General features: G+C 51.6%; 1 protein-coding gene across 1 annotated transcript in view; it reads left to right on the forward strand.

Moving 5' to 3' along the window:
* Positions 1-391: 391 nt before the first annotated feature.
* LOC127924266 (A disintegrin and metalloproteinase with thrombospondin motifs 17-like) overlaps positions 392-17,684 on the forward strand; it is a 55,068-nt gene continuing 37,775 nt past the window's right edge. Inside the window, exon 1 of the mRNA XM_052508829.1 lies at positions 392-478. The gene's annotated coding sequence lies outside the window, so the exon portion shown is untranslated. The remainder of the gene's footprint in view (positions 479-17,684) is intronic.

A 17,684-nucleotide genomic window follows, 5' to 3' on the forward strand; every position in this document is an offset into this window, starting at 1 on the left:
CCTACACCCTTATCAACACAGTAGCATTGGAAACTTCACCCTGCACCCTTATCAACACAGTAGCATTGGAAACTTCACCCTACACCCTTATCAACACAGTAGCATTGGAAACTTCACCCTGCACCCTTATCAACACAGTAGCATTGGAAACTTCACCCTACACCCTTATCAACACAGTAGCATTGGAAACTTCACCCTACACCCTTATCAACACAGTAGCATTGGAAACTTCACCCTACACCCTTATCAACACAGTAGCATTGGAAACTTCACCCTACACCCTTATCAACACAGTAGCATTGGAAACTTCACCCTACACCCTTATCAACACAGTAGCATTGGAAACTTCACCCTACACCCTTATCAACACAGTAGCATTGCAGGGTGAGGTCAGGTGGACTGAACTTGTTATAATATTGTTCTTCTCGTTGCAGGACTGACTTCTGCGTGCACAAAGACCAGCCCTGTGACACAGTGGGTGAGGAATCACAACCGTGTGTGTGTGTGTGTGTGTGTGTGTGTGTGTGTGTGTGTGTGTGTGTGTGTGTGTGTGTGTGTGTGTGTGTGTGTGTGTGTGTGTGTGTGTGTGTGTGTGTGTGTGTGTGTGTGTGTGTGTGTGTGTGTGTGTGTGTGTGTGTGTGTGTGTGTGTGTGTGTGTGTGTGTGTGTATTGAAATAGTCTGTCGGTGGCCCTTGTTGACCTCTGACATTGCTGTCCCCCTGAAAAGGAGAAGCAGGTGACATTTCAACCCGCCTGGTCTGTAAAAACCTCTCAAGCACACACACACACACACACACAGACACACAAACACACATGCATGCGGACACACACACACACTTATACTCTCTGACACACGCACACACACGCACACACTTTGGAGATAAGACCACACAGGTACTGCAGATGAGACCCTGCTGTAATCTGCCTGTCTCTCCCCCCTCACTATAACTGTAATCTGTCTGTCTCTCCCCCCTCACTATAACTGTAATCTGCCTGTCTCTCCCCCCTCACTATAACTGTAATCTGTCTGTCTCTCCCCCCTCACTATAACTGTAATCTGTCTGTCTCTCCCCCCTCACTATAACTGTAATCTGCCTGTCTCTCCCCCCTCACTATAACTGTAATCTGTCTGTCTCTCCCCACTCACTATAACTGTAATCTGTCTGTCTCTCCCCCCTCACTATAACTGTAATCTGTCTGTCTCTCCCCCCTCACTATAACTGTAATCTGCCTGTCTCTCCCCCTCACTATAACTGTAATCTGTCTGTCTCTCCCCCCTCACTATAACTGTAATCTGTCTGTCTCTCCCCCTCACTATAACTGTAATCTGTCTGTCTCTCCCCCTCACTATAACTGTAATCTGTCTGTCTCTCCCCCCTCACTATAACTGTAATCTGTCTGTCTCTCCCCCTCACTATAACTGTAATCTGTCTGTCTCTCCCCCTCACTATAACTGTAATCTGTCTGTCTCTCCCCTCACTATAACTGTAATCTGCCTGTCTCTCCCCCCTCACTATAACTGTAATCTGTCTGTCTCTCCACCCTCACTATAACTGTAATCTGTCTGTCTCTCCCCCCTCACTATAACTGTAATCTGTCTGTCTCTCCCCTCACTATAACTGTAATCTGCCTGTCTCTCCCCCCTCACTATAACTGTAATCTGTCTGTCTCTCCCCACTCACTATAACTGTAATCTGTCTGTCTCTCCACCCCACTATAACTGTACTCTGTCTGTCTCTCCCCACTCACTATAACTGTAATCTGCCTGTCTCTCCCCCCTCACTATAACTGTAATCTGTCTGTCTCTCCGCCCCACTATAACTGTAATCTTTCTGTCTCTCCCCACTCACTACAACTGTAATCTGTCTGTCTCTCCGCCCCACTATAACTGTAATCTGTCTGCCTCTCCACCCCACTATAACTGTAATCTGTCTGTCTCTCCACCCCACTATAACTGTAATCTGTCTGTCTCTCGGCTCCACTATAACTGTAATCTGTCTGTCTCTCCCCCCTCACTATAACTGTAATCTGTCTGTCTCTCCCCACTCACTATAACTGTAATCTGTCTGTCTCTCCCCACTCACTATAACTGTAATCTGTCTGTCTCTCCGCCCCACTATAACTGTAATCTGTCTGTCTCTCCGCCCCACTATAACTGTAATCTGTCTGTCTCTCCGCCCCACTATAACTGTAATCTGTCTGTCTCTCCTCCCCACTATAACTGTAATCTGTCTGTCTCTCCGCCCCGCAGTAACTGTAATCTGTCTGTCTCTCCGCCCCACTATAACTGTAATCTGCCTGTCTCTCCGCCCCACTATAACTGTAATCTGTCTGTCTCTCGGCTCCACTATAACTGTAATCTGTCTGTCTCTCCCCCCTCACTATAACTGTAATCTGTCTGTCTCTCCCCACTCACTATAACTGTAATCTGTCTGTCTCTCCCCACTCACTATAACTGTAATCTGTCTGTCTCTCCGCCCCACTATAACTGTAATCTGTCTGTCTCTCCGCCCCACTATAACTGTAATCTGTCTGTCTCTCCGCCCCACTATAACTGTAATCTGTCTGTCTCTCCTCCCCACTATAACTGTAATCTGTCTGTCTCTCCGCCCCACTATAACTGTAATCTGTCTGTCTCTCCGCCCCACTATAACTGTAATCTGTCTGTCTCTCCACCCCACTATAACTGTAATCTGTCTGTCTCTCCGCCCCACTATAACTGTAATCTGCCTGTCTCTCCGCCACACTATAACTGTAATCTGCCTGTCTCTCCGCCCCACTATAACTGTAATCTGTCTGTCTCTCCGCCCCACTATAACTGTAATCTGTCTCTCTCCGCCCCACTATAACTGCAATCTGTCTGTCTCTCCGCCCCACTATAACTGTAATCTGTCTGTCTCTCCGCCCCACTATAACTGTAATCTGTCTGTCTCTCCGCCCCACTATAACTGTAATCTGCCTGTCTCTCCGCCCCACTATAACTGTAATCTGTCTGTCTCTCCACCCCACTATAACTGTAATCTGTCTGTCTCTCCACCCCACTATAACTGTAATCTGTCTGTCCCCCCCGCCCCGCAGTAACTGTAATCTGTCTGTCTCTCCGCCCCACTATAACTGTAATCTGTCTGTCTCTCCACCCCACTATAACTGTAATATGTCTGTCTCTCCGCCCCACTGTAACTGTAATCTGTCTGTCTCTCCACCCCACTATAACTGTAATCTGTCTGTCTCTCCGCCCCGCAGTAACTGTAATCTGTCTGTTTCTCCACCCCACTATAACTGTAATCTGTCTGTCTCTCCACCCCACTATAACTGTAATCTGTCTGTCTCTCCACCCCACTATAACTGTAATCTGTCTGTCCCCCCCCCGCCCCGCAGTAACTGTAATCTGTCTGTCTCTCCACCCCACTATAACTGTAATCTGTCTGTCTCTCCCCCACTATAACTGTAATCTGTCTGTCTCTCCGCCCCACTATAACTGTAATCTGTCTGTCTCTCCCCCACTATAACTGTAATCTGTCTGTCTCTCCGCCCCACTATAACTGTAATCTGTCTGTCTCTCCACCCCACTATAACTGTAATCTGCCTTTCTCTCCACCCCACTATAACTGTAATCTGTCTGTCTCTCTCCCACTATAACTATAATCTGTCTGTCTCTCCGCCCCGCAGTAACTGTAATCTGCCTGTCTCTCCGCCCCACAGTAACTGTAATCTGTCTGTCTCTCCACCCCACAATAACTGTAATCTGTCTGTCTCTCCACCCCACTATAACTGTAATCTGTCTGTCTCTCCACCCCACTATAACTGTAATCTGTCTGTCTCTCCCCCACTACTACCACTACTACCCCCTACCACCTCTACCCACTACCACTACTACCAGCACTACCACTACTACCCCCTACCACCTCTACCCCCTACCACTACTACCCCCTACCACCTCTACCACCTACCACTACTACCAGCACTACCACTACTACCCCCTACCACTACTACCCCCTACCACCTCTACCACCTACCACTACTACCCCCTACCACTACTACCCCCTACCACTACTACCCCTACCACTACTATCCCCTACCACTACTACCACTACTACCCCCTACCACTACTACCCCCTACCACTACTACCACTACTATCCCCTACCACTACTACCCCTACCACTACTACCACTACTACCACTACTACCCCCTACCACTACTACCACTACTATCCCCTACCACTACTATCCCCTACCACTACTATCCCCTACCACTACTACCACTACTATCCCCTACCACTACTACCACTACTACCCCCTACCACTACTACCACTACTATCCCCTACCACTACTACCACTACTACCCCTACCACTACTACCCCTACCACTACTACCACTACTATCCCCTACCACTACTACCCCCTACCACTACTACCACTACTACCACTACTATCCCCTACCACTACTACCACTACTACCCCCTACCACTACTACCACTACTATCCCCTACCACTACTACCACTACTTTCCCCTACCACTACTACCACTACTAACCCCTACCACTACTACCACTACTACCACTACTATCCCCTACCACTACTACCACTACTATCCCCTACCACTACTACCCCTACCACTACTACCACTACTATCCCCTACCACTACTACCACTACTACCACTACTACCACTACTACCACTACTATCCCCTACCACTACTACCACTACTACCCCCTACCACTACTACCACTACTACCACTACTATCCCCTACCACTACTACCACTACTACCCCCTACCACTACTACCACTACTACCCCCTACCACTACTACCACTACTATCCCCTACCACCTCTACCCCCTACCACTACTACCACTACGACCCCCTACCACTACTACCCCCTACCACTACTATCACTACTACCCCCTACCACCTCTACCCCTACCACTACTACCACTACTACCCCCTACCACTACTACCACTACTATCCCCTACCACCTCTACCCCTACCACTACTACCCTCTACCACTACTACCCCCTACCACTACTACCACTACTATCCCCTACCACCTCTACCCCCTACCACTACGACCCCCTACCACTACGACCCCCTACCACTACTATCACTACTACTCGATTTGTAAGTCGCTCTGGATAAGAGCGTCTGCTAAATGACTTAAATGTAAATGTAAATGTACCCCCTACCACTACTACCACTACTATTCCCTACCACCTCTACCCCCTACCACTACTACCCCTACCACTATTACCCCCTACCACTACTACCACTACTACCCCCTACCACTACTACCACTACTATCCCCTACCACCTCTACCCCCTACCACTACTACCCCCTACCACTACTACCACTACTATCCCCTACCACCTCTACCCCTACCACTACTACCCCCTACCACTACTACCACTACTACCACTACTACCACTACTACCCCCTACCACTACTACCACTACTACCCCCTACCACTACTACCCCCTACCACTACTACCCACTACCATTACTACCACTACAACCCCCTAACACTACTACCACTACTACCACTACTACTCACTACCATTACTACCACTACAACCCCTGCCACTACTACCACTTGTAACACTTCAGGTGTCGTAGGTGTGTGGAGTCAAACGCAGGAGACAGTGAGTGCAAAGCTGTGCGTCTTTAATAGCGCCAACGCATCCCAGGGTGCTCACAATAGTAACGGCCCCAAACACAGGGAATGAGAATGTACAACAGAAAACGTAACGACCAGGCACTAACACGTACTTCTAACAACAGAGCCGAAGGTTACACTGCAATAATCCCGCACAACAACCAGGCGGGCCGGCTGCCTAATAAAGACAAACTAATTAGCTGATTCAATCATGAACAGGTGCTACCACTAAACATACAAGGAGGGGGAGGAAAAACAATCAGTGGCAGCTAATAGGCCGGTGACGACGACCGCCGAGCGCCAACCGCCCGGGAAGGGGAAACACCCTCGGTCGGACTCGTGACAGTACCCCCCTCCTGACGCGCGGCTCCCGCAGCGCGCCGACACCGGCCTCGAGGTCGCCCCGGAGGACGAGGTGCAGGGCGATCCGGATGGAGGCGATGGAAATCCCTCAACATGGATGGATCCAAGATGTCCCTCACCGGTACCCAGCACCTCTCCTCCGGACCGTACCCCTCCCAGTCCACGAGGTACTGCAGGCCCCTCACCCGGCGTCTTGAGTCCAGAATGGCCCGGATCGTGTACGCCGGGGTCCCTCGATGTCCAGAGGGGGGAGGGACCTCCGGTACCTCACTGTCCTGCAGGGGACCAGCTACCACCGGCCTGAGGAGAGACACATGAAACGAGGGGTTAATTCGATAATAGGAAGGGAGTTGTAATCGATAACACACCTCGTTTATTCTCCTCAGGACTTTAAAGGGCCCTACACACTGCGGACCCAGCTTCCGGCAGGGCAAGCGGAGAGGTAGGTTTCGGGTCGAGAGCCAGACCCTGTCCCCGGTACAAACACGGGGCCTCACTGCGGTGGCGGTCAGCACTCCTCTTCTGCCGTCCACTCGCTTGTCGTAGAGACTCCTGGACGGCCCTCCAGGTCTCCTTGGAGCGCTGTACCCATTCCTCCACCGCAGGAGCCTCGGTCTGGCTCGGATGCCATGGTGCCAGGACCGGCTGGTATCCCAACACACACTGAAAAGGGGACACGTTAGTAGAGGAGTGGCGTAGTGAGTTCTGAGCCATTTCAGCCCAGGGAATGTATCGTGCCCACTCCCCTGGCCGATCCTGGCAATACGACCGCAGAAACCTACCCACCTCCTGGTTCAATCTCTCCACCTGCCCATTACTCTCGGGGTGATAACCGGAGGTCAGGCTGACAGAGACCCCCAAACGTTCCATGAACGCTCTCCATACCCGAGACGTGAATTGGGGGCCCCGATCAGAAACGATGTCCTCCGGCACCCCGTAGTGCCGAAAGACATGGGTAAATAATGCCTCCGCAGTCTGCAGGGCTGTAGGGATACCGGGCAACGGGAGGAGACGGCAGGACTTAGAAAACCGATCCACAATCACTAGAACCGCGGTGTTCCCCTGAGACGGCGGAAGATCGGTCAGGAAATCTATGGACAGATGTGACCATGGCCGCTGTGGAACGGGGAGGGGTTGTAGCTTCCCTCTAGGAAGGTGCCTAGGAGCCTTACTCTGAGCGCACACTGAGCAAGAGGAGACATAACCCTTAACGTCCTTAACCAACGTAGGCCACCAATACCTCCCCTGAAGGCTCCCCACTGTCCTCGTCACCCCAGGGTGACCCGAGGAGGGTAGGACGTGAGCCCACCGAATCAGCTTGTCCCGAACATCAAGCGGCACGTACCTTCGCCCCGCTGGACACTGAGGAGGCGCGGGTTCAGCCCGTAACGCCCGCTCGATGTCCGAGTCCACCTCCCATACCACTGGGGCTACCAGCTTAGAGGCGGGAAGGATGGGAGTAGGTTCGGTGGACCCATCCTCGGTGTCGTAAAGGCGGGACAGTGCGTCAGCCCTCACGTTCTGGGAGCCCGGTCTATAAGACAAAGTAAACCGGAACCGGGTGAAGAACATGGCCCACCTTGCCTGACGTGGGTTAAGTCTCCTTGCAGCCCGAATATACTCCAGATTCTGGTGGTCGGTCCAGATGAGAAAAGGGTGCTTAGCCCCCTCAAGCCAGTGTCTCCACACCTTCAGAGCTCTAACCACCGCTAGCAACTCCCGGTCCCCCACATCATAGTTACGCTCCGCTGGGCTGAGCTTCCTTGAGAAGAAAGCGCAGGGGCGGAGTTTTGGTGGCGTACCCGAGCGCTGTGATAGCACGGCACCCACCCCAGCCTCGGACGCGTCCACCTCCACTATGAATGCTAGAGAGGGATCCGGATGCGCCAACACGGGCGCCTCAGTGAACAGCGCCTTCAACTTGTTGAATGCCCTGTCCGCCTGTGCTGACCACTGCAATCGCACCGGGCCCCCAGCAGTGAGGTAATGGGAGCCGCTATCTGGCCAAAACCCCGGATAAACCTCCGGTAGTAGTTGGCAAAACCCAAAAACCGCTGCACCTCCTTTACCGTGGTTGGAGTCGGCCAATTACGCACGGCCCTAATGCGTTCACCCTCCATCACCACCCCGAGGTGGAAATGCGATATCCCAGAAAAGAGACGGCTCGTTTAGAGAACACGCATTTCTCAGCCTTGACGTATAGGTCATGCTCCAGCAGTCTTCCAAGCACTTTGCGCACCAGAGACACATGCGCGGTGTGAGTGGCCGAGTAGATCAGAATGTCATCGATATAAACAACCACCCCTGACCGCACAGGTCCCTGAGAATCTCGTCTACAAAGGATTGGAAAACGGCTGGAGCATTCTTTAACCCATACGGCATGACGAGGTACTCATAGTGGCCGGATGTAGTACTAAATGCGGTTTTCCACTCGTCTCCCTTCCGAATACGCACCAGACTATACGCGCTCCTGAGATCCAGTTTTGTGAAGAACTGCGCTCCGTGGAACGATTCCACGCCGCCGTAGCGATGAGAGGTAGAGGGTAACTATACCCCACTGTGATGGCGTTTAGACCTCTATAATCGATACACGGACGCAAACCTCCCTCCTTTTTCCTCACAAAAAAGAAACTCGAGGAGACGGGTGAAATGGAGGGCCGAATGTACCCCTGTCCCAGCGACTCCGTGACATATGTCTCCATTGCCAACGTCTCCTCCTGGGACAGCGGGTACACATGACTCTTGGGAAGCGCAGCGTCTACCTGGAGATCTATCGTACAATCCCTTCCCGGTCGATAAGGTGGTAATTTAGTCGCTTTCACTTTACTGAAAGCGATTGCCAAATCGGCATACTGGGGGAATGCACACCGTGGAACCCTGGTCTGGACTCTCCACCGACGTGGCACCGATGGAAACTCCCAAACACCTTCCAGAACACTCCTCTGACCACCCCTGGAGAACCCCTTGTCTCCACGAAATTTTAGGATTGTGCCGGGCCAGCCAGGGAGTCCCCAGCACCACTGGAAACGCAGGCGAATCAATAATAAAAAAAACTGATACGCTCCCTATGATTCCCCTGCGTCACCATGTCCAGTGGGACCGTGGTCTCCCGACCATCCCTGACCCTAATGGCCGGCTATCTAGGGAGTGCACGGGGAAAGGAGAATCTATCGGCACCAGCGGAACCCCTAACTTAAGGGCGAGTCCGCGATCCATAAAGTTCCCAGCTGCGCCTGAATCGACTAGCGCCCTATGCTGGGAAGAGGGAAAAAAGTGAAGGAAAGAGATTAAGACAAACATATGGCCAACAAGGGATTCTGGGTGAGTCTGATGCTGACTCACCTGGGGTGACCGAGAAGCGTTCCGCCTGCCATCTCTACTCCCAGACGAACCCCCAGCACCGATCAGACGTGTGTCCTCTCCGACCACAGTTGGTGCAGGGAAGGCCCCCTCCTCCGGCACCCCTCGGCGCAGCCCCTCCCAACTCCATCGGAATGGGAGCGGAGGGGCCGGGTGGTGGAACGCACAGGACCCTCTCTGAACGCCCGCGGGCAGCCAGCAGATTGTCCAGTCGAATGGACATGTCAATCAGCTGATCCAGTGACAGAGTGGTGTCCCGACACGCTAACTCCCGGCGGACGTCCTCTCGGAGACCACACCTGTAGTGGTCCATAAGGGCCCTGTCGTTCCACCCAGATCCGGCTGCCAAGGTCCGGAACTCCAGCGCGTAATCCTGGGCGCTCCTCCTCTCCTGCCTGAGATGAAAAAGTCGTTCTCCCACCGCTCGGCCGTCTATAGGGTGATCAAATACGGCACGGAAGCGGCAGGAAAACTCTGGGTAGTGCTCCCGCGCTGAGTCTGGGCCATTCCAGACTGCGTTCGCCCACTCCAGAGCACGACCCGTGAGGCAGGAGATGAGGACACTCACCCTCTCCGCTCCTGAGGGAGGGGGTCTAACGGTGGCCAGGTATAGCTCCAGCTGAAGCAGAAACCCCTGGCAACCCGCCGCCGCTCCATCATAAGCCCTCGGTAGCGTCAGACGAAGGGTGCTGGAGTCGAGTGATGGGGAGACCGGAGTCGGGGGGTGCCGAAGGTGGAGAGAGGAGACCACTCCTCTCCCATCGGTCCATTCTCTCCATCACTTGATCCATCGCGGATCCGATCCGATGGAGAATGGTGGCGTGGTGGAGAACCCGTTCCTCCATCGATGGGAGAGGGTTGGCTGCTGCTCCTGCTGACTCCATTCGATTTTAGGTGCGGGATTCTGTAACACTTCAGGTGTCGTAGGTGTGTGGAGTCAAACGCAGGAGACAGTGAGTGCAAAGCTGTGCGTCTTTAATAGCGCCAACGCATCCCAGGGTGCTCACAATAGTAACGGCCCCAAACACAGGGAATGAGAATGTACAACAGAAAACGTAACGACCAGGCACTAACACGTACTTCTAACAACAGAGCCGAAGGTTACACTGCAATAATCCCGCACAACAACCAGGCGGGCCGGCTGCCTAATAAAGACAAACTAATTAGCTGATTCAATCATGAACAGGTGCTACCACTAAACATACAAGGAGGGGGAGGAAAAACAATCAGTGGCAGCTAATAGGCCGGTGACGACGACCGCCGAGCGCCAACCGCCCGGGAAGGGGAAACACCCTCGGTCGGACTCGTGACACCACTACTACCACTACTACTCACTACCACTACTACCACTACTACCACATACAGGAAATTAGAGTAGGCCCTCTTTTTGCTCACCTGGAAAATCCAGTATCAACTTTTCATGTAATTTATGATCAGGATCTCCCTGAAAGCCTTTGGTGGTGTGCAGTGATAACCCCACCTGGCAGGTGTGTGAGTGTGAGGAACTTTGACTTCCTCTGCTTTGAAGCTCACTCATACTTTCTGCTGTTGTGTGTTCCTCGCCTGCAGCCATGGTTTGAGCTCCTGAGATCAAGATCTAACAGTAACTGTACTGTGTGTGTATTGTGTGTGTACTGTGTGTGTGTACTTTGTGTGTGTACTGTGTGTGTACTGTGTGTGTGTGTGTGTGTGTGTGTACTGTTCGTGTACTGTGTGTGTACTGTGTGTGTGTGCTGTGCTGTGTGTGTACTGTGTGTGTAATGTGTGTGTGTACTGTGTGTGTAATGTGTGTGCTGTGTGTGTACTGTGTGTACTGTGTGTGTGTGTCTTCTCACATCATCCAACACCCCTGGTTGTATTGTAAACATACTAACACATACACTGGTCAGTGACCCTAGTCTGTTAATCTCTGACTCTCTCGACTCTAGCTGAGTGAAATACCTGTTTCCATCCCTCCTTTCTTCTCTTCTATTCTTCTGTCTGTTATCCTCTCTTCTCATTCAGCTGGTTCTCTCCTCCTTTCAACAACATGTTCTGACATGGATGTGGTCTGTTTGTTCACACTGAGTAGTTCTCTATCCACCCCTATTCTACCCTCCCTCACTTTCCACCAACTCCCTCCCTCCCCCTCCCTGGAGAGAAGCAGGAGGAGAGGGGGAGAGAATCAGGAGGAGAGGTGGAGAGAAACAGGAGGAGAGGGGGAGAGAATCAGGAGGAGAGGTGGAGAGAAACAGGAGGAGAGGGGGAGAGAAGCAAGAGGAGAGGGGGAGAGAAGCAGGAGGAGAGGGGGAGAGAAGCAGAATGAGAGGGGAGAGGTGGAGAGAAGCAGGATGAGAGGGGAGAGGTGGAGAGAAGCAGGATGAGAGGGGAGAGGTGGAGAGAAGCAGGAGGAGAGGGGAGAGAAGCAGAAGGAGAGGGGAGAGGTGGAGAGAAGCAGGAGGAGAGGGGGAGAGAAGCAGAATGAGAGGGGAGAGGTGGAGAGAAGCAGAATGAGAGGGGAGAGGTGGAGAGAAGCAGAAGGAGAGGGGGGAGGTGGAGAGAAGCAGAAGGAGAGGGAGAGAGGGGGAGAGAAGCAGGAGGAGAGGGGGAGAGAAGCAGAATGAGAGGGGAGAGGTGGAGAGAAGCAGAATGAGAGGGGGAGGTGGAGAGAAGCAGAAGGAGAGGGAGAGAGGGGGAGAGAAGCAGGAGGAGAGGGGGAGAGAAGCAGAATGAGAGGGGAGAGGTGGAGAGAAGCAGGAGGAGAGGGGGAGAGAAGCAGAAGGAGAGGGGGAGGTGGAGAGAAGCAGAAGGAGAGGGAGAGAGGGGGAGAGAAGCAGGAGGAGAGGGGAGAGAAGCAGAATGAGAGGGGAGAGGTGGAGAGAAGCAGAATGAGAGGGGAGAGGTGGAGAGAAGCAGAATGAGAGGGGAGAGGTGGAGAGAAGCAGGAGGAGAGGGGAGAGGTGGAGAGAAGCAGGAGGAGAGGGGAGAGGTGGAGAGAAGCAGAATGAGAGGGGAGAGGTGGAGAGAAGCAGAAGGAGAGGGGAGAGGTGGAGAGAAGCAGAATGAGAGGGGAGAGGTGGAGAGAAGCAGGAGGAGAGGGGGAGAGAAGCAGGAGAAGAGGGGGAGGTGGAGAGAAGCAGAAGGAGAGGGAGAGAGACGGAACAGAGCTTTTTATGAGCCTGTGATTATAGTATGGCATAGTAGCACAAAGAGCAGGAGTGTTCTCGTTCAAATTCCCTACAGGAAGATTACCTAATGTAGATAGTAGATTTATGGTACAACATTGTACCTAGCATGAGGTTAGCATAAGGTTTAACCCTTACAGTTATGGTACAGGTTAGGACCAGGCATTGAAGGTTTAACCCTTACAGGTGTGTGTGTGTGTGTGTGTGTGTGTGTGTGTGTGTGTGTGTGTGTGTGTGTGTGTGTGTGTGTGTGTGTGTGTGTGTGTGTGTGTGTGTGTGTGTGTGTGTGTGTGTGTGTGTGTGTGTGTGTGTGTGTGTGAGGAAGCTTGTGTGTGTAAGGAATGCCTGGTCCTAACCTGTACCATAACTGTAAGGGTTATACTTATACTAACCTCATGCTAGGTACAATGCTGTATCATAATCTACTAGCTACATAAGGTAATCTTCCTGTAGTGGAACTTGAACGAGAACACTCCTGCTCTTTGTGCTCCTCTAAGAGCATGTGTGTGTGTGTGGATGGATGTGTGAATGTGTGTGTGCCACTTTGAACCATACTATAATCACAGGCTCCAATGCCTCTTTCCCTCTCTCCACCGCTATCCCTCTCAGCTTTGTAGTCTGTGTGTGCAATAGCAAGAGAGAGAGAGAGAGAGAGAGAGAGAGAGAGAGAGAGAGAGAGATGAATGGGGTTGGGTTTGGTTGATTCCTGTGTTTATTGTCTTATTGGTGCTTATCAAAACAGCTGGGCCCCCTGCTCTCTGTGAGGGAGAGATGGAATGGAAGGAAGAGAGAGAGAGAGAGAGCGCAAGAGTGAGCGAGAGAGAGTAGTTGAAGCAATATCTTGGTAGTGACAACATCCTATTTCCTGTGTTCTGTTTACTAGTGTGTGTGCCTGCGTGTTTAGCAGAAAAGTAAGGGAGGTAGGACCAACACCACTACTGTATACATTGCCGTGAAAAAGTTATGCAACACCCAATGCCCCTGTGTAAAAAGTGATTCCCCGTTGCTGCTCATGTGTGTGTGTGGGTTGCAGAGAAGGCAGTAGGGTCAGGCAGTAGTGAGTCCTCACAAAGCCGTCTGTCCCAGTTCTGCAGAGCCAGCCCAGACACTAGCTAGTGTTTCCATTGACGTGCTATAGTGTTGGGTTGTGTTGAGCTGACAGTGCTTGTCCACTCCCCACTAGTGGATTCAGCATGTCAATGGAAAGCCCTTCATGTTCTAACGACTAATTAGCTCAGTGGAAATCATTAGAATAAACTTGCCTGTGTGCAACGGAGTGCTTGTGTGTTTAGATCCCTGATAAGGCTTTGCTCCTCTCTAGAGGCTGTCTGGATGGATGGGCAGCCATCGTTGTGAGGCCAGACACACACACACACACACACACACAAACACACACACACAAACACACACACACACACCGAGCATTTGATCAGCCAGCTCTCCACAGTTACCGCTGAGTCTAATGTGACCAGTGCAGTGAGAAACACAACACTGCAGATCTATGTCCTTTGTTCTGGGGCTTTAGCCTCAGAAGTGCTGGCTTGGACGAATCTTTGAAGCCTCAAAAAACTCAGCCATGCATTACCTCACAGTGTGATACACACACACACACACACACACACACACACACACACACACACACACACACACACACACACACACACACACACACACACACACACACACACACACACACACACACACACACACATACAGTGTCACTATCAGCAAAGCTTTTAGCTGGTTTGTAGGTCAACCAGCTAGCTAGTCGTTGTTGTTCATTGTTGGCTCGGGTGGTTGTTGTCCTTGATGATCTTTTTGTGCTTCCTGTGACATCGGGTGCTGTAGGTGTCCTGGAGGGAGAGCCCTGCAGTTATGGGCGGTGCAGTTGCTGTACCAGGCGGTAATACAGCCTGACAGGAAGCTCTCAATTGTGTATCTGTAAAAGTTTGTGAGGGTTTTAGGTGCCAGAGCTGCAACATCTTCCCTACAAATCAGCCGGGCTAGACAATCTGAGGTTCTTTCTAAAATTATCTGCTGAAATTGTTGCAACTGTAAAGTCCCTATTACTAGCCTGTTCAATGTTTTGTGGGATATTGCCAGCAAAGAGACCCTTTCTTTCTAAAATTATCTGCGGTCATCAACCCCCTCTTCAAATTGGAAAGGGGGCACTCTTGACCCAAACTGCTACAGACCTATATCTATCCTACCCTGCCTTTCTAAGGTCTTCGAAAGCCAAGTCAACAAACAGATTAGACCATTTGAATCCCACAATACCTTCTCCGCCAAGCAGTCTGGTTTCAGAGCTGGTCATGGGTGCACCTCAGCCACGCTCAAGGTCCTAAACCATATCTTAACCGCCATCGATAAGAAACAATACTGTGCAGCCGTATTCATTGACCAAATGATTGCCTCGCCTGGTTCACCAACTACTTCTCTGATAGAGTTCAGTGTGTCAAATCGGAGGGCCTGTTGTCCGGGCCCCTGGCAGTCTCTAGGGGTGCCACAGGGTTATTCTTAGACCAACTCTCTTCTTTGTATACATCAGTTGATGTCGCTCTTGCTGCTGGTGAGTCTCTGATCTATCTCTATGCAGACGACACTATTCTGAATACTTTTGGCCCTTGGAGACACTGTTAACAACCCTCCAGACGAGCTTCAATGCCATACAACTCTCCTTCTGTGGCCTCCAATTGCTCTTAAAGAAGACAAACTATTTTACGCACTTCAGCACTTGGCGGTCTTGTTCTGTGAGTTTGTATGGCCTACCATTCTTTTCACCTGGCTGAGCCGTTGTTGCTCCTAGACGTTTCCACTTCACAATACCAGAATTTTTACAAACTGACTTGTTGGACAGGTGGCATTCTATGATGGTGTCACGTTGATTGTCACTGAGCTCTTTAGTGAGCCCATTTTACTGTCAATGTTTGTCTATGGAGATTGCATGGCTGTGTGCTCGATTTTATACACCTGTCAGTTCAACTTTTGGGTGTGGCTGAAATAGCTGAATCCACTCATTTGAAGGGGTGTCCCTATATAGTGTATATTGTGAGTACAATTATTATTATTTTGTTCTTCAGCCATCATGCATAACTTTTGATAGATGGTTCAATAGTCAGTTGGATTGAAGTATGTATTATACATTTAAATGAATCCCTGGTATTAGTCGGTTTCTTTATGATATATGACCTGGATATATTAAGTCCAAGTTTATGATCCAACATTATCCTTACAGAAAGAGAAAAAAAGGCTGTCTGGACCAGGCTGCTGCTGTTTGTCGATAAGCATCAATACTGTCTGCGCCAGGCTGCTGTGTGTCATTGCAACAAGGCTGTCTGCACCAGGCTGCTGCTGTGTTCAGCATCAAGGCTGTCTGCACCAGACTGCTGTGTGTCAAGCATCAAGGCTGTCTGCACCAGGCTGCTGTGTGTCATAGCATCAAGGCTGTCTGCACCAGACTGCTGTGTGTTGTAGCATCAAGGCTGTCTGCACCAGGCTGCTGTGTGTCTTAGCATCAAGGCTGTCTGCACCAGGCTGCTGCTGTGTGTCATAGCATCAAGGCTGTCTGCACCAGGCTGCTGCTGTGTGTCATAGCATCAAGGCTGTCTGCACCAGGCTGCTGCTGTGTGTCACAGCATCAAAGCTGTCTGCACCAGGCTGCTGCTGTGTGTCATAGCATCAAAGCTGTCTGCACCAGGCTGCTCTGTAAAGAAGCATCAAGGCTGTCTGCACCAGGCTGCTGCTGTGTGTCTTAGCATCAAGGCTGTCTGCACCAGGCTGCTGCTGTGTGTCGTAGCATCAAGGCTGTCTGCACCAGGATGCTTCTGTTTGTTAGCATCAAGGCTGTCTGCACCAGGTGCTTCTGTGTGGTAGCATCAAGGCTGATCTGCACCAGGCTGCTGCTGTGTGTTAGCATCAAGGCTGTCTGCACCAGGCTGCTGTGTGTCGTAGCATCAAGGCTGTCTGCACCAGACTGCTGCTGTGTGTCGTAGCATCAAGGCTGTCTGCACCAGGCTGCTGTGTCTGTGTGTAGCATCAAGGCTGTCTTTTGTCTAGCATCAAGGCTGTCTGCACCAGGCTGCTGTGTGTCGTAGCATCAAGGCTGTCTGCACCATTTGCTGCTGTGTGTAGCATATAGTGCATAGGCTGTGAGCACCAGACTGCTGCTGTGTGTCTTCAGCATCATGCATAACTTTTGCACCAGGCTGCTGTGTGTCAATAGCATCAGGCTGTCTGCACCAGCTGTGTGTTATAGCATCAAGGCTGTCTGCACCAGGCTGCTGTGTGTCGGTAGCATCAAGGCTGTCTGCACCAGGCTGCTGTGTGTCGTAGCATCAAGGCTGTCTGCACCAGGGCTGCTGTGTGTCGTAGCATCAAGGCTGTCTGCACCAGGCTGATGCTGTGTGCACATCAGGCTGCTCAGCTGTGTCGTAGCATCAAGGCTGTCTGCACTGCACCAGGCTGCTGTGTGTCGTAGCATCAAGGCTGTCTGCACCAGGCTGCTGTGTGTCGTAGCATCAAGGCTGTCTGCACCAGAGGCTGCTGTGTGTCGTAGCATCAAGGCTGTCTGCACCAGGCTGCTGTGTGTCGTAGCATCAAGGCTGTCTGCACCAGGCTGCTGCTGTGTGTCGTAGCATCAAGGCTGTCTGCACCAGGCTGCTGCTGTGTGTCGTAGCATCAAGGCTGTCTGCACCAGGCTGCTGCTGTGTGTCGTAGCATCAAGGCTGTCTGCACCAGGCTGCTGCTGTGTGTCGTAGCATCAAGGCTGTCTGCACCAGGCTGCTGCTGTGTCGTAGCATCAAGGCTGTCTGCACCAGGCTGCTGTGTGTCGTAGCATCAAGGCTGTCTGCACCAGATGCTGCTGTGTGTCGTAGCATCAAGGCTGTCTGCACCAGGCTGCTGTGTGTCGTAGCATCAAGGCTGTCTGCACCAGGATTGCTGCATACACAGGTTGTGTCGTAGCATCAAGGCTGTCTGCACCAGGCTGCTGTGTGTCTAGCATCAAGGCTGTCTAACCACCAGTAATCTAACTAACAATTCTGCTGTGTGTGTAGCATCAAGGCTGTCTGCACCAGGATGCTGCTGTGTGTCGTAGCATCAAGGCTGTCTGCACCAGGCTGCTGTGTGTCGTAGCATCAAGGCTGTCT

The sequence above is a fragment of the Oncorhynchus keta genome, unplaced genomic scaffold (genome assembly GCF_023373465.1).
Source record: "Oncorhynchus keta strain PuntledgeMale-10-30-2019 unplaced genomic scaffold, Oket_V2 Un_contig_3896_pilon_pilon, whole genome shotgun sequence".
Taxonomy (NCBI): Eukaryota; Metazoa; Chordata; class Actinopteri; order Salmoniformes; family Salmonidae; genus Oncorhynchus; species Oncorhynchus keta.